A 10,387-nucleotide genomic window follows, 5' to 3' on the forward strand; every position below is an offset into this window, starting at 1 on the left:
TGGCTGTTTAGCCACGTGCCCCTGCAAGGGTGGCCTCAGTGGCAGGCAGTCGTCTCCCAGGATCTCACGTCTTCCCGGGCAGCCAGCTTCAGTGACTGAAGGATGCAACAGCAGAAAGGTCTGAGACCCTTGGCCCAACGGTGGCAGTTCTGACTCCAGAACCCCCGTGGGGCTGGCTGAGGCTGCCCTCAGGCCCACATCCCAGCCTGGCATCACCCTGCCCAGTCCTGCTTCCTGTCCCCCTATCCACAGGAGGCCCCACCCCCTCAGAGCCTGCTTCCCACGCATGATAGAGACATGGCCCTTAACGCCATTCAAGAGGTCTCAGCCTAGCTGGAAATAGAAACAACAGCAATAGCAGTAATAATAAATACCATTTACTCTACTACTTCCTACATTCACTCTACTGCCTCCCATTGGCCAGGCAGCATGCAATGCATTTTGTATTTTCTTTTTTAAATGGTTTAATGTATTTTTTTGTAAACACAGGGTTTCGTTTCGCCATGCTGCCCAGGCTGGTCTCGTACTCCTGGGCTCAAGCCATCCTCTCGCCTTGGCTTTCCAAAGTGTTGGGATTACAGGTGTGTGCCACTCTGCCTGGCCTTCAATGCATTTTACATCCATTGTCTCTGTATGACTGAGAGTCAGGCCTCTCTCAGTTGAAATAGCCAGAAACCCAATCGAAACAGCTTAAGTAAAACAGAGAATATATTGGTCCAGGTAATGGAAAAGTCTAGTAAGTCCGGTAGACTTCGTGCTTCAGCCGCTGGGGGAGCCAAGTGTGGCCACAGGGCCGAGAGTCCATGTGCCCCTCCTGGTGGCACTGATTCCATGGTGCTGGCCTTAGTCTCAGACACAGTCTCTCCATTTGGTGTCTGTGTTCGTTTCCTGCAGCTGCTGTAACAAATCACCCCGAACTCGTGTAGCTTAACACAACAGAAAGTGATTCTCTCCCAGTTGTGGAGGCTGCAAGTCTGAAGTCAGGGTGTGGGTAGGGTGTTTTGAGGCTCTAAAGAGGAGGCTGTACCCTGCCTCTCTCCAGGCTCCTGGGCGGTGCCAGCCATGCTTGGCATCCCTCTGCTTGTAGCTGCCACGCTCCCGTCTCTGCTGCTGTCATCACTCGGCCTTTTCCCTGTGTGTGTCTGTGTCTCAATTTATGTCTTCTTAGAAGGACACAAGGTATTGGACAGAAGCCACAAGCCACCCTAATCCAAGATGGCTTCATCTTCACTTGCCGACATCTGCAAAGACCCTTTTTCCAAATAAGGCCACCTCCAAAGGTGCAGGGGATTAGAACTTGAGCATATCTTTTTGGGGTACACATTTCAACCCACAGCAGTGGCTAAAGGCTTCAGCTTTCCTTCTATCTACCTAGTGACTCCAGTGGGAAAGAAAGCTTCAATAACTCCAGCTAACACCCCAAGTGTGTTCCCACCAGCCTGTTTTGAGTCATAAGTTCATCCCTGGGAATCTGACTCTGTGGCCGCGGTGAGGGAATATTCTTATTGACCTGGCCTCAGTCATGATCTTATGCTGGAACCGGGAGTGAGGTCAGCCACCCCTGGACCACATACCCAACAGAAAATCCAGGGGACATCACCAAAAGAAAGGGGCAAGGATGATGGGAAGGTCAAAAGAACAGATTCCACTCAACCATCAGCACCCCCAGGCACCTACAGTGTGGGCCTGATTTCCATTTACTGAAGGTTGACAAAGTTAATGACTTGCAACCAGCTAATGGGATTGGAACTGAGCTGAGACTCTAACTCAGGCCTACCTGGCTGAAAAACTAGGCTCTTTCCCCAGCAGGACTTCAGACCGTGGTGTCCCTTGCAATGGAGGAGGTGGGACTTGGGCTGTGTCTTGAGTGTAGGGAAAGGGAAGACCGCCCTGGGAAGAAGAGGCCTGGAGTCTGCAGGGCCCATGGCCTTCGGCTCGAGGCAGAGCATTCTCTTGGGGGAGGGATGAGAGTGAGGTCCACTGTGCAAGGCCTCAGGTGTCTTCTGTTTTCCTTGGGCGGTGGGGAGTCACTGAAGACTTAGGAGCTGGAGAGACTCTGCCGTCGATCGGCTCACGGTGCTGGTGTAAGGGGTCCTCCGGGAATCAGGAGCTGAAAAGGTGTGAAGTGTTGATTGGGCGGGGAGACGCTGGCAGGGAGGAGGCTGTGGCCACAGTCAGGTAAGAGGTGATAAGGCCTGAGTGGGGCAGGAGAGGAAGGCCCTGGCACCTCCACCCATCCCCGCCCAACAAGCCCCAGGTCCCAATCTAATTACATCTCACCCCAGCCCCCACCCACCCCACCCCAGTGATACACAGGGTCCAAGACCAGCCGGGACTTCCCTCACACTCAAAAACCCCTCTCAGCAAACTGTTCTCATGACCAGTGTATGAGCCAGCCTTGAGTGGCAGGTCATCACGTCCTGGCTAGTCACATTCTGCCACCCGCCAAAAGAAATTTCCCCAGCCAAGAGGGCAAGCAAGGCTAGCTATGGAGCCAGCTTCTCTGCTGCCTGTGATTCAGGGAACAGGGACGGGGACTGGGAGAGGGGCAGCCGTGCCCCAGGGACCCAGCGGGCGGGCTCCTCTGTGTGCTGTCTACAGTGATGAGCGCCTACCCACTGGAAGGCCCACAGCTGAGGATGGAAGCCCACAGGCTGCTGGGGAAACATCCCGGAGGCCCGGATTAGGGTCTGGGAAGGGCAGGGGATAAGGGGCCGCTCCCTTCAGAGCCCAGGTTTGAATTTCCCACCTAACAGGTGGGTAAGAACTGGGGGCTCCGTGAGTCTTTCAAAGATGAGGCGGAGGCTTGCAGGACAGGAAGGAGGTTCCCATCGTCCCCTGAGTCAGGCAGCGACACCCTGGTGAAGTGTGCGCATCTGCACACGCATACACACGCTGGGGGTGAGGGCTCAGGGCGCCATTCTCTGGTGATACCTGTGTCCGTGCAGAGAGTCTCAGGCCACAGTTAGAACCATGCTACTCTCCCAGGGTCCTGGAGGAGATGGAATGAGACCTTTCCCCGCTGGGCCCCCAGATCTTTCGGGTGACTAAGCATGGAGGGCCCTGCTCACCTTTCCTGCGCCTGCCGCTGCTGAGAGAAGGGGAAGCCGGTGAGGGGAAGTGTAGACAGCTCTGGGTTTTCTCCATGAGCATTCCCGGCCTGCCACAGGGGCGCTTGCTGCTGTAGCTGCGGGGAAGCGCCTGGAAGGGGCTTGCCGTCTGCAGCGGAGGGAAGGCCCTCCTTGACTCAGTGGCTCGGCTTTTTCCTAGAGTTGTCCCCTGGTGCTGAAAGCAGCCAGCTCCGGCTGGCTCCCCGAGTGTCCTTCTCCTGGGACAGCTGAAGGTTTTGCTCTGGGGGCTGTCAGGCTCTCCGGGACTGCAGGTTTCCCCAGGGTCTGGAAATGGGGAGTGGGATGGGATGAAGAGCAGACCCCATTTCTCAGGAGTTGATTAAAAAGGTAGACAGGGTAAGGCGAGGGGGAGGCTACCCATTGCATTGTTTAATGTCATTCATAAAGTTTGAACCAGAAAAACATCTTGTATTCTGCTGGAAAGCTGTTGTGCTTCCTTTTATCGGAAAAGGAGAATTGATACCAGCAGCCTTTATGTGTTGGACGAGACGCCGGGAGGTTGTGTTCAGGTGAGGCTCGCTTGGCCCAGGTTCTGGGGCACCCTCTCCTCTGCAGCCTAGGCTTGTGTTCTTTTAACCTGACTTTAAAGTCCTATTATCATTGCATTTCCATCGTGAGTCATCTCAACTCTTTCAGAAACAGGCAGGATAGAATGCATGAATGAATGAATGGATGAATGAATGAATGAATGAATGAATGAATGAATGACAGTAATTATGGGGTACTTACTATGTGGCAGGCCCTGTAAGCACTTTACAGTATGGGCTTATTTAAGCCTCCCGGTGACCTGATGAGGAAAATATTATTTGTATTCCCATGTTACGACCCGGGGAACTACAGCAGGCAGGGAATAAAAGCAGCTGGTGGGTGGTGGAGCCGGGCAGTCTGGCTCCCGCATCCTCTTTCCTACTGGCCATGCTGTGCTGCCTCTGAGAATGATTGAATGAGAAACGCTCATTCATCACACGTGGAGGAAGAGGATGGATGAGGGGCAGGGTGGTGACCTGGTGCTGCAGCTGGAGGGTCAGTGTCGATGCTGGCAGTGATGGCAGCCGGGCGATGGAGACGGGGCTGGTGAAGAGTCCTTCCCGCCTGGCTGTGTCCAGCTGTCCTGTGAGAGGGTTCCTTCGGGGAAGACATGAGACAGCTGATGCAGCAGGAAGGGTCCTCGTCCCTGGCTTGGCTTCTGGCCTGGTGCCCTGCTTGCCCTCTCTTGGCCTCCCTCTGCTCACTTGGGAGATGGGTTAGTGGGATTCAGGGATTTGGGAGGCCTTGCAGCTTAGACACCCACGGCTTTCTCTCTCTCTCTCTCTCTCTCTCTCTCTCTCTCTCTCTCTCTCTCTCTCTCTCAGAGACACAGTCTTGCTGTTACCCAGGCCGGAATGCAGTGCTATGATCTTAGCTCATGGCAGCCTCGACCTCCTGGCCTCAAGTGATCCTCCCACCTCAGCCTCCTGAGTAGCTGGGACTACAGCCACACATCACCACACCTGGCTAATTTGTGTGTTTTTTGTAGAGACAGGGTTTTGCCATGTTACCCAGGCTGGTCTCGGACTCCCGGGCTCAAGCAGCCCATCCTCTTTGGCCTCCCAAAGTGCTGGGATTACAAGCATGACCCTGCCCAGCCAGACTCACGGCTCTCCTTTCCGCTCAGAGTTGGGCAGGTGAGCCCCAGCAGGACCTGAAAGGATGGGAAGTCCTTGGGGCTAGGAGAGGGGCATAAGCCTCAAGCCCGTGCCCAGCCCAGACCACCCTGTCCTTTCTGAGAACAGCTGAGGTAGAACTTGGTTCTCAGAGCTGGGAAGGAACCCAGAGACCATCTGACCTGAACTTCCCTTGTACAGACAAGAACACTGAGGCTCGGGGAAGGGAAGAGACACTCCCAGGGCCCCAGGACTGACCCTGCCTCACAGCCAGCCTTTCCCACTGTCCATTGCTCTTTCCCGAAAGCCCCAGAAACCAGGCAAGAGGGTGGGCCAGGTCTGGGTTACAGGCAAAAGGAATCTTGGAGCATCTGGCTGGGCCAGTGGGATCTCTGGCTTGTCCCCTGGGGCTTTGTGTCATCCTGGGCCACGAGTCAGAAAAGCATCACTGGGACACCAACCCAGGGCACCATGGCTTTGGGGTCAAACAGTTGTTGATGACAAATCCCCACGCGTAAGGTGCGGAGTCAGCCCTGGGAAAGGGGCAGGAGGGGCTGTCTCTCTTTTCGGCAACTTTCCCTGGCCCCTGACTCCTGTGACCCTCTCCCAGCTCCACTGCTCCTCACCACAGTGCTTCTCAGCCCCAGGCTTGCCCTCTGCTTGTAGCCGGTGGCATCTTGAAAAAGGATCTGATGGGTCCGTATTAGGATGATAACGGTAGAGACAGGCGAGAGAAAACCCCACAGCGAGAGATCAAGCTTCCCATGCTGCCGCCTGCTCCCCGCTGTGTGGTCTTGGACCAGTCATTTCAGCCTCCTCCTCTGTAAAACACAGGCCTGGCGTTGGGGGTCTGGAAGACCTTGTGCCTTCTAACCTTTGGGGAGTGTGAAGTACAGCCTCTCTGATGGTGTCTTTGTGTTATAAAGAAAAAGAACTGAAAAGGGGGAGCCATAGTCCAAAAAGCTGTGACTCCAGAGAAGAACTGCGGGTTTCAGGAGGCCTGTGGAAGGAATTGGGCCGGGGGTGTTTTAGTTGGGCAACCCTGCCTGCATTGCGTCCTCCCACCTCCTGCCTGGAAACAGCAGTCCCGGCCGGCAGGCCCTCAGGGGCATCAAAGCTGAGCTGCGGCCCCACCCTGAGGCAGAGGGCCTGGGGCTTGGGTCGCGTAAGGACATATGGACAGTGTGGGCACCACACCTGCCCCTACACTGCCACCCAGGCACACCCAGACACACAAGGGACTTCCTTTAGGAACCCCTCAAACTCATGCAGCCCTAGAGTGCGGGCCTGGAGACCCCGAGATTCCTGAGAAAAGTGAGGCCGCATCAGACCTCCCTAGACAGCTCTCTCTGCCCTTGTTTAAGCTGCCCACTGGCCCCCACTCCACAGAAGGTGCCACCCACCCGCCTGCCATTCCCATCCACTCCCATGAGACGGAGCCCCCGCCTCAGCCAGCCCATCAAGACCAGTGTCTGGGCCCACCCTTTGGGGCCGGTTTCTCCAGGGAATCCTGCTCAAAGCATTGACAGAGTAAGAGAACAATATTGAAGAATAAGCTTTACCTTACGTAATCTCTTACCTCAAAGGCACGGCGTCTGACAGGCGAAGAAACTGAGGGCTGCAGAGGGGAGGGGCTTCCTGGGTCGAAGGTAGCAGGCGGGAATCAGGGCTTGAAACAGGGACCCTGCACACAGGCCTCAGGCTGGACGGCACCCAGCACGTGGGCGAAGAAGCTGCATGGTCTGGAGGCGAAAGCACAGGCCGGAGCCCCAGCCTCCCCACGCTCCTCTGCGTGCAGGCTGCGTCTGCCTCACAGGGTCCCATCTTATGGGATGGTGTTGAGGAGGCGACAAGGCTACAGAGACACGTGGTCAGGATGCGTTATCGATATTATTCTTGCCACTATTATTATGCCCGCTATAGCAAATGTGACTTTGCGTGCCTCAGCTGCCAAGCCCGAGACCTCGTGAGATGCCAGCAGAGACCACCCCACCCAGCAGGTGACAAGTCTCCCACAGCACCCCAGGAAGCCTCCCTCTGGCCTCTGACGTCCGTCTCTCCGGGGCCTCTCCTTCCTTGTGGTTCCGTGTTAAAAATCTCCCTCTGTCTTCCCCCCCGACCCTCTGACCACAATGGCCCAGGCTGCCTGCCCCTCTGTGCACATGGTGACTTTTGCTGAAAAGCAAACATCACTGGGGCGCCCAGCCTCGTGGTTTCAGGCTGTGCGGTTTACCTCATGACGTCATTTTCCTTCCTCCAGATAAACCAGAAGAGACTTTACTGCTCAGCTGGTCCTGGGGAAATGGTGCCTGCCCTGACTCGTGGAAGGTTCAGGGTGGGCATCTGGGCCGTAGCCAGGACTGAGAAGAGGTCCCCAGGCTCAGCCAAGGCTCACAGTGACCTGTGTCTGAAGGAGGGTTTCTGGCTCCTACTTTGTTAGCATAGACTCAGACAGCCCGGGGATTGGTGCTTCCAAGGTGCAGAGGAAGGGTAGGGGCCACAGCAGCCAGAGGCTTGTCCTGAAGCCCCCGACTGCCACTCCCAGCCACCAGAAAGCGTGGACCTTCTGGGCCTTTGTGGCAGACCACCAGGCCTGGAGCCACCACCCACACAGGGAAGGAAGACTGTGGCAGCTCAGCCTGGGGAAACCGCCCCTTCCCCAGACCGGGTCGTCCCTTCTCCGCGTCTCCTGTGCTGCCAGCCAGGTGGGGAATAGGGTTTCCCAGGGGCGGGCACAGGGGAAGGGGCCACCACCTCTCCTGAATACCCACCCCTGCCCAGGCTCTGTGCTTTATGGTCTCTTTGACCGTCCTCACAGCCCTTTGAAGTCTGTCTTTTATAGAGTGCTGTTTCCAGATGACAGGCCCAAGGCTCAGAGAGGTTTGGGACCCGCCCAAGGTTGCAGCTAGCAATGGGCCTGGCACACAGTTGGTATTCAGGAATGTTTGTTTCCCAGAAAGGAAGGGAGATGCTACCTTTCCTCTGAGAAGCAACCAGAAGTCTCCAGGCTCGCAAGACAGTTTCCCTCCTGAGGACAGCTGGACCCATGACAACGTGGGGCCCTGACTGGGCCGCGCCTCCTCTCTGAGGCGGCTGGTGCCTTCTGCTCCCTCGGGAGCTTGGCTATCAGGCTGTGGTCTGGGGTCTGGAGTGGCCACAGCAACACAGAGTCATCTCCGTTCAGATCCAGCCACTGCTGGGGAAAGCCCTGGCCCTTCTACCTTCCCCGTGGGGTCCCCTTTCCTTCCACCTGCACCAGGTTCTCACGGGCTCTCTGCCCATGCCCAGTAGGCTGCCTCTGCAGGGCACTGAGGGGGAAGTAGGAGTGGGCAGGAGGGCAGAGAAGACAGACAGAAGACATGTTCCTGTCTTCAGGAAACCAACGCTGTTTTCAGGACTCACCATAGGGACAATGACCACTGCCACCGTCACCACGGTGCGGAATAATCACTGCACATCCCGAGCGCCAGCCTAAGCAGGTCCCACAGATGTCTCATTTAATCCTTGTTAAAAATCAACCTGTGGGCCAGGTGCAGTGGCTCATGCCTGTAATCTCAGCACTTTGGGAGGCTGAGGTAGGCGGATCACTTGAGGTTAGGAGTTCAAAACCAGCCTGGCCAACATGGTGAAACCCCGTTTCTACTAAAAATACAAAAATTAGTTAGGTGTGGTGGCTGGTGCCTGTAATCCCAACTACTCTTGAAGATGAGGCAGGAGAATCACTTGAACCCGGAAGACAGAGGTTGCAGTGAGCCGAGATCACACCAAGAGCGAAACTCTGTCTCAAAAAAAAAAAAGAAAAGAAAAAAAAAAGCTGGGCACGGTGGCTCACGCTGTAATCCCAGCACTTTGGGAAGCCAAGTCAGTCGGATCACGAGGTCAGGAGATTGAGACCATCCTAGCCAACATGGTGAAACTCCATCTCTACTAAAATACCGAAAATTACCTGGGTGTGGTGGCACGTGCCTGTAGTCCCAGCTACTTGGGAGGCTGAGGCAGGGGAATCGATTGAACTCGGGAGGTGGAGGTTGCAGTGAGCCAAGAGCGCACCACTGCACTCCAGCCTGGGCGACAGAGTGAGACTCCGTCTCAAAAACAAAACAAAACAAAACAATAAAACAACAAGAAAACAACCTGGGAAGTGGCTATTATTTTTCCCATTCTATAGTTTCCTGCCCAAGATCACCCAGCTAGGAAGTGGCGGAGCTGGGAGTGGACTCTGGGATGCTCAGGCTGCAGGACCTGTGGTCCATGGTGTGCACTATGCCTCAGACCTGAGGCAGAAGGATGCACATTCCAGAAAGACGTGATGCAGAGCATGAGATGCTGGGAGCCAGGGCCCTGAGAAGGGCCTGAACCTTGAGGGCAGGCAGGAACTAGACTGGCAGGGGGAGGCACAGGCACTCCCAAGAGATGGACCATCCTGAGCCCAGTTTCATGGGAAGGAGGCATGGTGCTTGTGTGAGGGCAGCAAACTGTTCGATGGGGCCAGAGCCCAGGGCCTGGCAGGGGAGATCAAAGCCAGACTAGAACAAAGCTGGTGCTAGGTGATAGTCCGATACCCACCCTCACTCCCTGCTGTTCAGGCCTGGGCCCCACTCAGAAGCCTGTGTCTTCAGGGTCAAAGGCCAGTCCAGGGCGGTGCCACCCTCCTCCACTTGAAGTCACTCTCCCCCATCTCTCCCTGTGGCCCAGATGCCTGCCAGGGTCAGCTGTTGGGACTTAGCCGTTCCAGGGAGGGAGGCCTGGGCAGCTCGGAGCCAGTGGGTTTGTGAGCTGAGCCAGAGGGCTGGAGAATGATCCCAGCTGATAGGGCCCACGTGGGTGGTCTCTGGGAGAGCCTGGGAGGGAATCAGGCAGGGAGGTTCTGTCCTTGGCCTGGGCTGCCAGAGCTCAGCTGGACTGTTCCTGGACAGGCTGAGCTGGCTGCAGGGCCTCCAGACCCCAGACTCTATCCCCAAGTCATCCATCGACCTCAGGAGTCATTCCTAGGTGGCCACAGCTGCCTGCTCAGAGCCCTGGGCAGCCCCCTCTGCCCCCGGTCCCCAGCCACCCTCTCCTCTCAGCAGCCTGTCCTCTGCTCCTCCATCCTCAGGAGCTGAGCCTCAGTGAAGTGGCTGCTAGGTGCTCCAGAGTGGAGGCAGGACAGGACCCCGAGCTGGACTGCAGGCCCAAGGTGACTTGGAGGTGGCAAAGAGGCAGGGCCACAGGCAGTGAGCCCTGAGCCAGAGGCGGCAGGGACAGTGTCTGAACCCAGCACTCCCTTCCTCACGCCCCTGGCAGGAGGCCCAGGCGCAGAGCCAGCCTCACAGGCTGATTCGTGACTGAGAAGCTGCCTCGTGGGCCCTGCTCTAGGTGGGAGGGGCCTGGGAAAGTCAAGTCTCTGGGCCTTCGCTGCTCTGTAGGGCCTGCCCAGGCTGTGTGTGGCTGCTGGGAGGCACCAAAAAGCCGTTTTCTTCATTAAGCATCTGCCTGGAGATGGAAGGAACCAACAGGGAAGCCTCTCCAATCACGCAGACTTGGGCTAGCTGCCGTTTCCTCAGTTCTTTACAGTTCTCATTGCTCTCCCTCTTGCTGTGGTCATTAATTTGGGAGGCTTTGGAGGGGGTGGGT

At 56.4% G+C, this 10,387-nt stretch overlaps 1 long non-coding RNA gene across 1 annotated transcript; it reads right to left on the minus strand.

Annotated features, from left to right (window-relative positions):
• Positions 1-446: 446 nt before the first annotated feature.
• LOC141408356 (uncharacterized) lies at positions 447-6,608 on the minus strand. The gene is made up of 2 exons (XR_012422528.1): positions 3,072-6,608; positions 447-2,110 (listed from the first exon to the last, which is right to left on the minus strand). It is a non-coding gene; the product is annotated as an uncharacterized lncRNA (long non-coding RNA).
• Between the last annotated feature and the right edge of the window lie 3,779 nt (positions 6,609-10,387).

Source organism: Macaca fascicularis, chromosome 13, assembly GCF_037993035.2.
Source record: "Macaca fascicularis isolate 582-1 chromosome 13, T2T-MFA8v1.1".
In the NCBI taxonomy this organism is placed as follows: domain Eukaryota; kingdom Metazoa; phylum Chordata; class Mammalia; order Primates; family Cercopithecidae; genus Macaca; species Macaca fascicularis.